Genomic DNA, 12,133 nt, shown 5'->3' with positions numbered 1-12,133 from the left:
AAAAAACTCAAGCACAATACTGACGTTATTCCCAGTCTAAGTATAAAAGATGGGAATTTTTGTTGTAACCGTCCGAGATGCCTGACGTGCAAACATCTGTACAAGTCCAATACCATCAGGTCTCATTCAAATGGATCCATACATCAAGTTAAGGGTCACATCAACTGCTTGTCTACTTTCATCATCTATGCCATTATGTGTCCCTGTGGGATTCAATATATTGGCAGGACCAAACGGTCCCTGGCAACACGATTTTTAGAGCATCGTCGAAATATAATTCATGGATTACAATCACACAGTCTTTCTAGACATTACAATCTCAAACACAATAAAGATCCTTCTTCTTTGAAAGTTATGGGTATTGAAGCCATTAGTTCAACACTTCTAAGTGGAGACAGGCATAAATGTCTTAATTTAAGAGAGACATACTGGATCTGTGTATTAAATACACTCAGTACAGAAGGACTGAATGATTGTATTGACATCAGCACTGTTGTTTGAATCCTGGGATTATTTGATTTTCCCTCTTTCTTCTTCCCTTTGCCTAGTGGTCTTTGTTCCCCATGTGGGATGGGCACGGAGGTCTGGGTTGAACATGCTAGACATGTTCCCTTCGTGTGATTCCATATGGGGATGTGATTTTTTATTTATTAACACTAAACACAATATATTATGTAGTCTTTATTCATGTCACTTCACATATACTGTTCACATAGTATAAATTATAGGACACTTTTCTGATACCTACACAGGGTGGTAATGACAAATTATTACAAATTAGTATACATCACGTATTTTATTATAATTACTATACATTCAGATTTAGGCTATTTATATCACTACTAGCTGATATACCCGGCGTTGCCCGGGATGTAAATCCGTAATAGGTAGTATTATTTATAAATCGTGGAACAATAGGTGAGTATTTGTTGGAAAGGTTGGATAATAATGTTGAAAAGAAAGATGGAAGAAAATGTAATACGATGTTGTATAAAAATGGTTTATTGTAAACACACTACAGTACAATGTATATTTTGGTGACTTAAGTGATGTAAAAATGTGAGGCGTGTGTCCTGCTAGGGTGTGAGCGTGTGTGAGGCGGCGGGTGGGTGTTTAGTACGGGTGGCGCGTGGGTAGTGAGTGCTGGCTCTGGGTCGGGGTTCTGCTAGGGTGTGAGGTGGCGGGTGTGTGGCGAGTGCGGGTGACAGCTGGTCAGTGATATTGTTGCGTAGGGGCAGGAGGCGGCAGATGTGTGTCGAGAGTGTGGGGTGGGTGAGAGGCGGCGGGTGTGAGTCGAGTTTGGCGGGTGTCTGTTGAGTGCGTGTGGCGGCTGTGTGGCACAGGGGTGTGAGCGGTGGGCAGGTGAAAGGCAGAAGTGCGGGTGGGCGAAAGGCAGAGGCGGGAGGGCGGCCGAAAGGCGTTGAAGGAGGGGAGGTGAAGGGGTGGTGAGGGGAGGCGGATGGGTGGTGAGGGGGGGTGGTGGGGGGAGGTGAAGGGGGAGTGGTGAGGGGAAGTGAAGGGGGGGCGGAGGGGAGGTGAAGGGGGGGCGGAGGGGAGGTGAAGGGGGGGCAGAGGGGAGGCGAAAGGGGGTGCGGAGGGGGGCAGAGGGTGGGCGAAGGGGGGAGGTGGGGGGCTGGGGAGGGTGGGGGTGATGTGGGAAGGGGGGAGGTGAGGATAGGCGAAGGGGGGGTGAGGATAGGTGAAGGGGGGGTGATGGTAGGTGAAGAGGGGGTGATGGGGGGTGGAGGGGAGGTGAAGGGGGGTGAGGGGTGTTGAGGAGAGGTGAGGGGGGGAGGTGAAGGGCGGGTAAAGGGAGGAGAAGGGTGTTGGGGGGGTGAGGGGAGGTGAAGGGGTAGAGGTGAAGGGGGGGAGGTGAAGGGGGGGTGACGGGAGGTGGATGGGGTGCCGGGAGGTGAAGGGGGGTGACAGGAGGTGAAGGGGGGGAGTGACAGGAGGTGAAGGGGGTGACAGGAGGTGAAGGGGGGTGACGGGAGGAAGGGGGAGGGGGAGGTGGAGGAAGGGAAGGGGGAGGTGGTGGAGGGAGGTGGAGGAGGGAGAGGGGAGGGGGAGGAGGGAAGGGGGAGGAGGGGAAGGGGGAGGAAGCGGAGGAGGGGGAGGAGGGGAGGTGGAGGAGGTGAGGTGGGAAGGGGGGAGGTGGAGGAGGGGAGGTGGGAAGGGGGGAGGTGGAGGAAGGGAAGGGGGGAGGGGAAGGGGGAAGGTGGAGGAGGGGAAGGGGGAGGAGGGGAAGGGGGGAGGTGGAGGAGGGGGAGGTGGGGGAAGGGGGTAGGGGGAGGTGGGAAGGGGGAGTGAAGGGAAGGTGACGGGGAGGTGAAGGGGGGGTGACAGGAGGTGAAGGGGGGGTGACAGGAGGGGAATGGGGGGGTGACAGGAGGTGAAGGGGCTGGGGGTGACTGGAGGTGAAGGGGGGGTGACCAGAGATTAAGGGGGGTCAAGGGAGGGGGGGTGACGGGAGGTGAAGGGAGGTGAAGGGGGGTGACGGGAGGTGAAGGAGGGGTTGACGGGAGGTGATGGGGGGGTGACGGGAGGTGAAGGGGGAGGGGAAGTGGAGGGGAAGTGGACGGGAAGTGGAGGGGGGAGGTGAAGGGGGAGAGGAAGGGAAGTTGGGGGGGGGTGCGGGAGGTGAAGGGAGGGTGAGGTGAAGGGAGGGGGAGGTGAAGGGAGGGGGAGTGACGGGAGGTGAAGGGCGGGGGGTGACGGGAGGTGAAGGGGAGTGATGGGGGGGTGACGGGAGGTGAAGGGGGGGTGATGGGAGGTGAAGGGGGGGGGTGATGGGAGGTAAAGGGGGGGTGACGGGAGGTGAAGGGGGGGTGACTGGAGGTGAAGGGGGAGGGGGGAGGGGAAGTGGAGGGGTGGAGGGTAAGTGGAGCGGGGGGGAGGGGAAGGGGGGGAGGGGAAGGGGGGGAGGAAGGGAAGTGGGGGGGAGGAAGGGAAGTGGGGGAGAGGAAGGGAAGTGGGAAGGGGAGGAAGGGAAGTGGGGGGGAGGGAGGGAAGTGGGATGTGACGGGAGGTGAAGGGGGGGTGACGGGAGGTGAAGGGGAGGGGAAGGGGAGGAAGGGGGAGGGGGGGAGGGTAAGTGGAGCGGGGGGGAGGGGAAGGGGGGGAGGGGAATTGGGGAGGGGGAGGAAGGGAAGTATGGGGGGAGGAGGAAGGGAAGTGGGGCGGGGGAGGAAGGGAAGTGGGGCGGGGGAGGAAGGGAAGTGGGGGGGAGGAAGGGAAGTGGGGGGGAGGAAGGGAAGTGGGGAGGGGAGGAAGGGAAGTGGGGGGGAGGTAAGTGACAATGTATCATGTGGCCGCTTGCCCCACCTTGCCCCAGTGTCTGCCGGTCGTCTGTCCCCCCCCCAAACATTCCATCTGTGTCTCCCCCGAAACCTTCCGTCTGTCCCTCCCCGAAACCTTCTGTCTGTCCCCCCCCCAAAAAATCTTCTGTCTGTGCCCCCCCCCCGAAACGTCCCGCCTGTGTTGGGCCGCTCCCTCACGCGTCAGGCCGCTCCCTCACCCGTCCGGCCGCTCCCACGTGGATATGAGCCGGGAGGCAGCGTGTTGTGGCCGCTCCCCCGCTGTGTCCCGGGCACTCGCTCTGCTCCCCCGCTGACTGTAGCGGCCCTGGGGGGGAGGCGGGAGCTTGGAGGCAATGCGGGAAGGGACACACAGGGGGGGGGGGAGTGTGTGTGTGTCTCCTTTGGCCCGTCACTCCGCCTCAGGCCAATGAAAGGTTTGCGGGGGGCGGTCAGGCCAAGGGAGCCATCTCATTGGCCTGAGGCGGAGTGACGGGCCAAAGGTCCAATGTGATTGCCGCTAGGGACAGGACAACCAGACACGCATACAACGTTTTGAGAAATATATACATAGATTTCAAATTCACATTATGAGAAGTGAGGTGTCAGTGACTGTATTGCACCGTCTGGTCAGGTCAGAGATTCTTGTTGATCTTGGATACATGTGTTATCTGCTCATCTATCTTTCTTTGGGGTATTTTATGAGACAATCAGTCTCTTTATATACACATATATTGGTTTTTTCCTCGATGGTTCTCTGAGTGTATTCTTACACTCACATGGAGTACACACATGCACATTTAAGGTTTCCCCCTCTCTCTGTGTTCATTTCATAATTGATTGAATATATTATTTTTCATGAACTAATAGATATATCTAATACATGTTGTGTTTATTCTATATTGTATTAACATTTCTATGATTAAAATTGGTATACCTATATATTTTCTTCTTTTTAACTTTTTATTTTATTTGGATTAATTGTTGATTTTGTTTATTTTAGGTTATATTTATATTAATTTTTCCTTTTATTTTATATTTTTTTTTTATCATTTTCTTTTTCTTTTTATATAGATTATACATCTAGTATTATTATCAAGTCCATTCTCCTCAAATTATTGATAACCTTACAATGGTTTTTTTCACTGTTAACTCAGTTGATTTCAGATATTTATTATATATAGATATTTTATGGTCTGTTTACCTCAGAAATATTTTGACAATTGCAAGCGTAGTAATTTTATGTATAATGCATTATTTACAAGTTTATTCTGTGTAATATTAAGATTGTTATGGTTTAAATCTATAGCTGCATATGTTTTTCTTATGTGGGGGTATCAGATTCATTCTCATTATGCTAATTGTTTACACCTGATTTTTTAATCTATCTTTGCATAGCTAATTGGATGTGTGGGTGTATATATATGTGTCTAGCACACCCATAGTCCATCCCGATGAAAACAGTTTAGCTGTTGAAACGCGTAGGGCCAGGTGTGCTGTGGATTCCTGCAACGTTGATTTATGAGTTCTGCCTGACATTCTCCTGCTTGCCATCTCCGTGCACGGCGTGACGTCATCTGTTCGTTCCGCCGCACACATTGTCCCCGGTGGGAACCTACACTATCCTGAGGTGTGTTCCCGGGGAAAGAATACTGTGAGGAGCCTGATGACGTGAGTTCCTGCTGGCAGAGATACACGAGGGCTGTACTGGATGCAGTGGTGTCACGGAGCAGAGTAGCAGAGCAGCAGCGCTTACAGATCCTTTGGAACATGAGTATTACTCATACAATGCTTTTTTATCTTTTATGTTTGTGAGTTCATTTTATGAGTCTTTTATTGGGAATTAAACCATTTTTTGCACAGTAATACACTAGGATTGGGCGCTTTTTTCTTCTATTTTCTATGCAGGTGGAGAGGGAGGTCGTTGTGCCCTTTAAAGAAGCAGCCTTTTTCCTGTCAGTGCTTTTCTGCTTCTTGCATTTTTTGGACTTCATTTGGACTTCAAAGAATTTGTGACAAAAGTTTGTTATTGGGTCCACAGCACATCTTTTTATAACTATATATGCATTTGGTGAACGTATTGATTGCACAGTTAAATATTATTATTGTCATTTAGGTTTTTTTATATATTTATACATTTTCTGATCATTTATTATTATACTATTGCTGTCACACCATACCCAAGCGCAGTCCTTTTCTGTATATATATATATATATATATATATATATATATATATATATATATATATATGTACAAAAGAGGACTGCGCTAGTGTATTAATAGCCAGAAATAGATGGTACCTAAATATTAAATGAATATAAAATATATAGTTAATACAATATTACCTTAAAAAAATGAATATATACCAAAAATGCATGTGATTCAATGTCTAATAAGTAAACAGCTAAAAAATGCAAATAAACATAAAAATAATTTTGTAGTGCTGTGAACCTTCCTTTTTCTGCTCAATGCAGATAGTCCTATGGAGTCCAAACAATTGTGTCCAATGATTGGGGAGTAAATGTTGCACTAGCAGGAAAAACAGGCAGCTTCTTTAAAAGGGTACAACGACCTCCCTCTCCACCTGCATAGAAAAATAGAAAAAAAAAGCGCCAAATCCTAGTGCATTACTGTGCAAAATCGATATATTTAATTCCCAAAAATCTTAATAAAAATGAACTCACAAACATAGAACAAATATAAGCATGTTATGAGATATACACATGCTCCTAGGACCAGGAAACACTACTTTACTGCTGTATTGACTCCGTGACACCACTGGATCAGAATGCTGCCTTCGTTGTTCACCGCCTGCAGGAACTGACGTATCAGGCACTCCGCAATGATCTCTCACCGGATACACACCACCAGATGCTCTTTGGTTCCCACCGGGGACGGTAGATGCCGCGGACCACCTTGGGAAGGTGGTCAGCGGACTTTTACAAACGCTTGCTACAGAACTGCTTGGGATCTTTACCGGTCCGGTATCCAGTACTATTCTCGTGACGTCATCATATTTGTTCTATGTTTGTGAGTTCATTTTTATTGAGATTTTTGGGAATTAAATATATCGATTTTGCACAGTAATGCACTAGGATTTGGCGCGTTCCCCCCCTATTTATATATATATATATATATATATATATATATATATATATATACATGTAGAGGTATCAGTACCGTGTTAGCCGAGCTTCAATAATCAAAAAAATAAATAGATAATACCGTTCTGTGGCTAACAAAATGCTTTTATTTGTGCGAGCTTTCAAGATATACTGATCTCTTCTTCCGGTGATGTATCTCGAAAGCTCGCACAAATAAAAGCATTTCGTTAGCCACAGAACGGTATCATCTATTTATTTTTTGATTATATATATATATATATATATATATATATGTAGTAATAAGGGAGGGGGGGGAGAGGTGGAGTAACCCCGCTCAGCCACTAGGATATGAGAGTAAGGACTGGAGAGGGTGCTATCAGGGATAAAGATATGTACTGAGAAACAAGGAAAGGATCCCACAAGATGCACTCACTGGGGGTAGAGCTCAAAATAAATAAATTTTATTAATGATAACAAGAAAAAAACAATCTAATTAAAACCTGATATCCTGGCGCATGTTTAGGCACAGCGGAGTGTGGAATGCTTGATATAAGTCTATGCCTGGGTATTAACACTGTATGAGTGATCCAGGATAAGGACTAGTAGCTATGTTCATATATAATTATCCCTGATTATGCTGCAGTCATGATGTTGCTAAGCAGGTAATAACAAATGTTTGCTCAAAAAACGACTTTTGTTCTGCTGCATGTGGGTATGAAGGGGTTAACCAATTGTCCCACTTTGTCATGGATGTTAAGCAAGCTGTAGTGATCGCTTAGGCAGCTTTCTGGAGTCAGAGGCAATGATTCATTTTGCTCCCCATAGCTCAGAGTGTGTATCAAAAAGTGCCAGGAGGTAAACAGTTAACCTACTTGGCCAAAGATACCAGACAGGCAGTAATGATCGTGTGTGTGTAGCAGCTTGCTGGAGTCAGACGCTGCGAGTGATTCTGCCACACACTGCAGAGTGTATGGCAGGGGAGTGCCTGAATCGCCGAGTGCAGGGATTTATAGTGAGATGAACAGGAAAGCAATCCTTGCTAGTGGGATCCACAACTGGCCCACATCTTTTTTAGCTAATTGTACTCCACTCTGTGAACCGTACTGACCACACTACTAGCTAGTGGGTCGCGCTGATGACGTCACACAGGACGTCTCACCCGACACGTGTTTCGTTCCTGACTGGAACTTCTTCGGGGGTGGGCGGGTCTATGCTCCCTGCAGCCTTTTATGTACTCTGGTTGTCATGGTAACCCAGTAGCATCATCATGATAGAGTATGTAATGACAAGCAAAGGGGAAAAGGTGATCTAGGCAGGGAAACAAGGTTAAAAAACGGGTCCTATTAACCCACGAAAACAGGTTAAAAAAACATACAAGTTGAAAGCTCATGAAGAGATACTGTCAGAGGCAAATTAATAAGCACTTTTTGATACACACTCTGAGCTATGGGGAGCAAATGAATCATTGCCTCTGACTCCAGAAAGCTGCCTAAGCGATCACTACAGCTTGCTTAACATCCATGACAAAGTGGGACAATTGGTTAACCCCTTCATACCCACATGCAGCAGAACAAAAGTCGTTTTTTGAGCAAACATTTGTTATTACCTGCTTAGCAACATCATGACTGCAGCATAATCAGGGATAATTATATATGAACATAGCTACTAGTCCTTATCCTGGATCACTCATACAGTGTTAATACCCAGGCATAGACTTATATCAAGCATTCCACACTCCGCTGTGCCTAAACATGCGCCAGGATATCAGGTTTTAATTAGATTGTTTTTTTCTTGTTATCATTAATAAAATTTATTTATTTTGAGCTCTACCCCCAGTGAGTGCATCTTGTGGGATCCTTTCCTTGTTTCTCAGTATATATATATGTAGCCAGGTCCCCCTTGCCATATTGACCCCCCCTCCTGCTGGTCCGCGAGCCGCGCGTTACTAAGAGTTGCGGCCGGTTGCCAGGGACGCGATCGGGCCGGTTGCCGGGGACGCGAGCGGGCCGGTTTCCGGGGACGCGATCGGGCCGTCGTTAAGGCCGCGATCGCGTTGCTGCGGTCCCGCCGTCTCGCGGAGCAGGGCGCCGCCATTGTTAGGGGCGTTGCGCATGCGCAAGGGCTAGGAGCACCGGGAGGACTGCAGGGAGCTCGCGCATGCGCAGTGGAGCCACAGAAAAGCCTGCGAAGCCCTAGCCTATGAGAGGAGGGCTCTGTAAGAGGACTTCAAGTCCCATGAGCCTCTGGAGCGGCCCCATGACGCCAGGGAGCCAATAGGGCTGCAGGAGCTCTGCTTGCAACATAGTGATACATTTGGCGGGCTTGGAGCACACTAGTTAGTTGGTGGGAGGAGCAGCTAGGGGAAGGAGGTAGGGTGCAGGAGTCAGTGGCTCCCTGCACTAGGCCAGTACTCCCCTAGGCCCCAGATAACCCTGAGTCATTCTAGCTGAGTGTTGTAGGGACAAGCCCTAGGTTAGGGACTCTGCCCCATTATCTAGTTATTAGTAGTGAACCAAGAATATTGATCGGTTGCTGACAGAGAGCTGGACTATCTTCTGGGAGGCCAAGCCAGCAGTGAATGCGGCCTGCAGGCAGCATACAGATCCTCGCCAAGGCACAGCCGGTGTGGAGCTGCGGTGATATTATCCATGCCGGAATTCACCCCACGCGTAGGAGGATATCACGACGATCCAACCCTGGTGGTATAGCAGCACCCGTGGCTGGAGCCCGGGCAGGTAACCCACTACCTCACGTGCACCAACCAGGCCTATCACCAGACATAGTGGCTGCGCAGTCACACACACACACTTGTATGTGATTTGGGAGTGCGAGACATTGGGTTGGGTTTACTGGACACGGGGTGGGATCACTCTGTGGAGGTGTTAGCGTCCGCCGTGAAGCATAAAGGTTAGCGTCCGCCGTGACGTATAAATGTTAGCGTCCGCCGTGACGCCTAAGAGGTTAGTATAAAGTGTGGGCACCTGCCGTGGTGCAAGTTAGCGTTAGTATCCTGTAAGACGCCGTAGTCTGGTTGCCCTTAGCGGGGAACCCTTGTTGCTATGTGTTGATGTTACTTGTCTCTATATGCCCGTTAGTAAAGTCGCCAGTTGTTATCCAATCTGTTGTATGTGGTTATTGTGTATTGTCCTGCGAGGAACCACTCCCCCTCTGGTGGGAGCCATCGCAGGTGGAGGCGCTGCATCGTTGTAAGTGAGTACCCCTAGTTTAATTGCCCCAGGTTCCCCGTGGCAGAAGCTCAGCCTTCCTGTGAGCCAACAGGTAATGCACCACACCTATGGTAACATGGTATGTTTCTCTGCACCCACAGTATAATCTGCGATTGGGGGGGGGGGGGGAAACCCGTTACATATATACACACACTGTATACAGGCATACCCCGGTTTATACATAAATACACGGTCATACATACATGCTCCGGTCCCATTGCGTACGTTAATGTGGGGTATGCCTGTACTGTAATGCAGCAGTTGGCACTCCGGTAGTTCAGGTAAATGTATATAGAATGTAGTAGAAGAGCATAACTCGTAGGCAATGAGGAGACAGCACTTAGTTACTGTATAATCCAAATAGATATATTATATTGTAAAAAATGGCACACACAGAGACCCAACATTTCGGTCCTCAAAGAGGGACCTTCTTCAGGGTTGCAGAGAAATAATGACTATGACCAACATATATAGCCAAAACCCAGTGCAGACACAGAGAGAAACAATTAGAAAATAAAAACAAACCAACGTAACCAGCACCCCAGGTGATCTCTGACATCCTCCATGGGGCATAATAGAAATAATGGGTCAGCTGACTCACGTTGCGCAACGTGCATACGCGTTAGGATGAAGAATCCCTGTTACCACCGCAGCACGTCCTTGGTTGCTATGTGACCACCAATTCGAGTAAGATCATAGTAAAGACGTGCTGCGCGTGAGCAAAGCCAACTGAATGCTGATTTACCCAATAGACTAGAGCCGTGGCGTCAGAGGTACCAGATGGTGATTAACGTCTATTGAAACCACACATGACTTCTCCATTTTGGCTTTATTTTTGTTAAATAAATCATGACACGGTGTAATATGTCATGTGTTGTTGTTTATCTGAAGTTGCATTTACCTAATTTGAAGACCTGCTAAGGAACAGATGATTGTTATTATGTCCTGATGTCCTGATATGTAAAACAATAGAATTCAAAGAGGGTGTACTATCTTTTTCACACAACTGTATACAGTTACTGTAAGGAATCCGTTCCTGGTTTTGGCTGGAGCTCACTCTTGCAGAGTTGGTGAGCTCTCAGACAGACCTTCTCTTGGATTTGCAAGCACTATCACCTGTGCTTGCAATCACTGCAGCTCTGTCTCTCTGCTCTGGCATTGGAGAAATTCCCAAACACACCTGTCTTGGGATTGACTATCTGCTCTTCTTATACTGGGCTCTCACTTTCTCCCATTGCTGAGCATAACCCAAGATTCACTTGGATGTAACTGTGTTTGCCACAGGCTACTTTGCCTTAGCCTTACCTTGTTCCTGAGACCTGCTGCATTCACCCCAGGCAGAGGTCTGCTATTTGGTTCCTGTACTGAAGCACTGGATCCCCAGTGCTAGTCTTGCCTTGTTCCTGAGATCTGCTGCATTCACCCCAGGCAGAGGTCTGCTTCCTGGTTCCTGTGCTGAAGTTCTGGATCCCAATTACGAGCCTTACCCTGTTCCTGAGACCTGCTGCATTCACCCCAGGCAGAAGTCTGTTGTGTGGTTCATGTGCTGAAGCGCTGGATTCCCTGTGCCAGCCTTATCCTGTCCTGTGACCTGCTGCATTCACCCCAGGCAGAGGTCCGCTTCCTGGTTCCTGTGCTGAAGCGCTGGATCCCCAGTGCCAGCCTTGCCTTGTTCCTGAGACCTGCATTCTCCCCTTGCAGAGACCTTATCATGGGCTGCTCACGCTCCTCGCACAGAGGCCATTCCCGCGCTTCAGCTGCTATGCTGAAGCGGTGTGCTCCTGACTTCCTATTGCCAAACTCCAGCCTGGACATCGACTAACCTACCGTCTCCAACCCTGACCCTGGTGTGTCAATGCATTATCCTGGCCTCTCCAACCCTGACCCTGCTACGATTGACTACGGACTGCGCAATCCTGAACCGGCTTCATGGTCTAAGGTCGGTGTATTCACATCCCCACCTCAGCCCAGCGGACCGGTCCCGGTTTGTGGCGAGCATGTCCGTTACGGTATGCTCAGCCCCACAAACTCGGACCGCCCTGTGGTGAGGGTATGAATGTTCATGTTAAGCATCCCAACAGCCTGCACTCATGGTTACTGTCCCACACTCAGCCACTCCTACCACCCATTGTGGCCAAGCACTGCCATACACTGCACTTATTCCCTCACCTGCTGTCTCTGTAAGTCTCCCACCATACCTCTTAGATTGTAAGCTCTTCGGGGCAGGGATTTCCTTTCCTATTGTCTGATTTTGCTGCACTTATTGTATCATTTGTATTCCTTGTACTGTATTCTTTGTAAGCGCTGAGTACACTTTTGGCGCTATATAAATAAAGACACACAATACAATATCTGAAATAGTGTCTGCAGACTGGTTCCTGTTTGAAATAATGCCCCCGCCTGAAACCCAGTCCCTGTTTAAAGGTTTAACTCCGTCTGAAAGTCGGCTCCGTAAAGAATTCCTTATTAAGGCCCAGGACATTTGACGGTTAAAACAGATCCTGC

The sequence above is a fragment of the Ascaphus truei genome, chromosome 1 (genome assembly GCF_040206685.1).
Source record: "Ascaphus truei isolate aAscTru1 chromosome 1, aAscTru1.hap1, whole genome shotgun sequence".
Taxonomy (NCBI): Eukaryota; Metazoa; Chordata; class Amphibia; order Anura; family Ascaphidae; genus Ascaphus; species Ascaphus truei.
The sequence above is the reverse complement of the archived record's forward strand: the minus strand, read 5'-3'. Positions refer to the sequence as shown.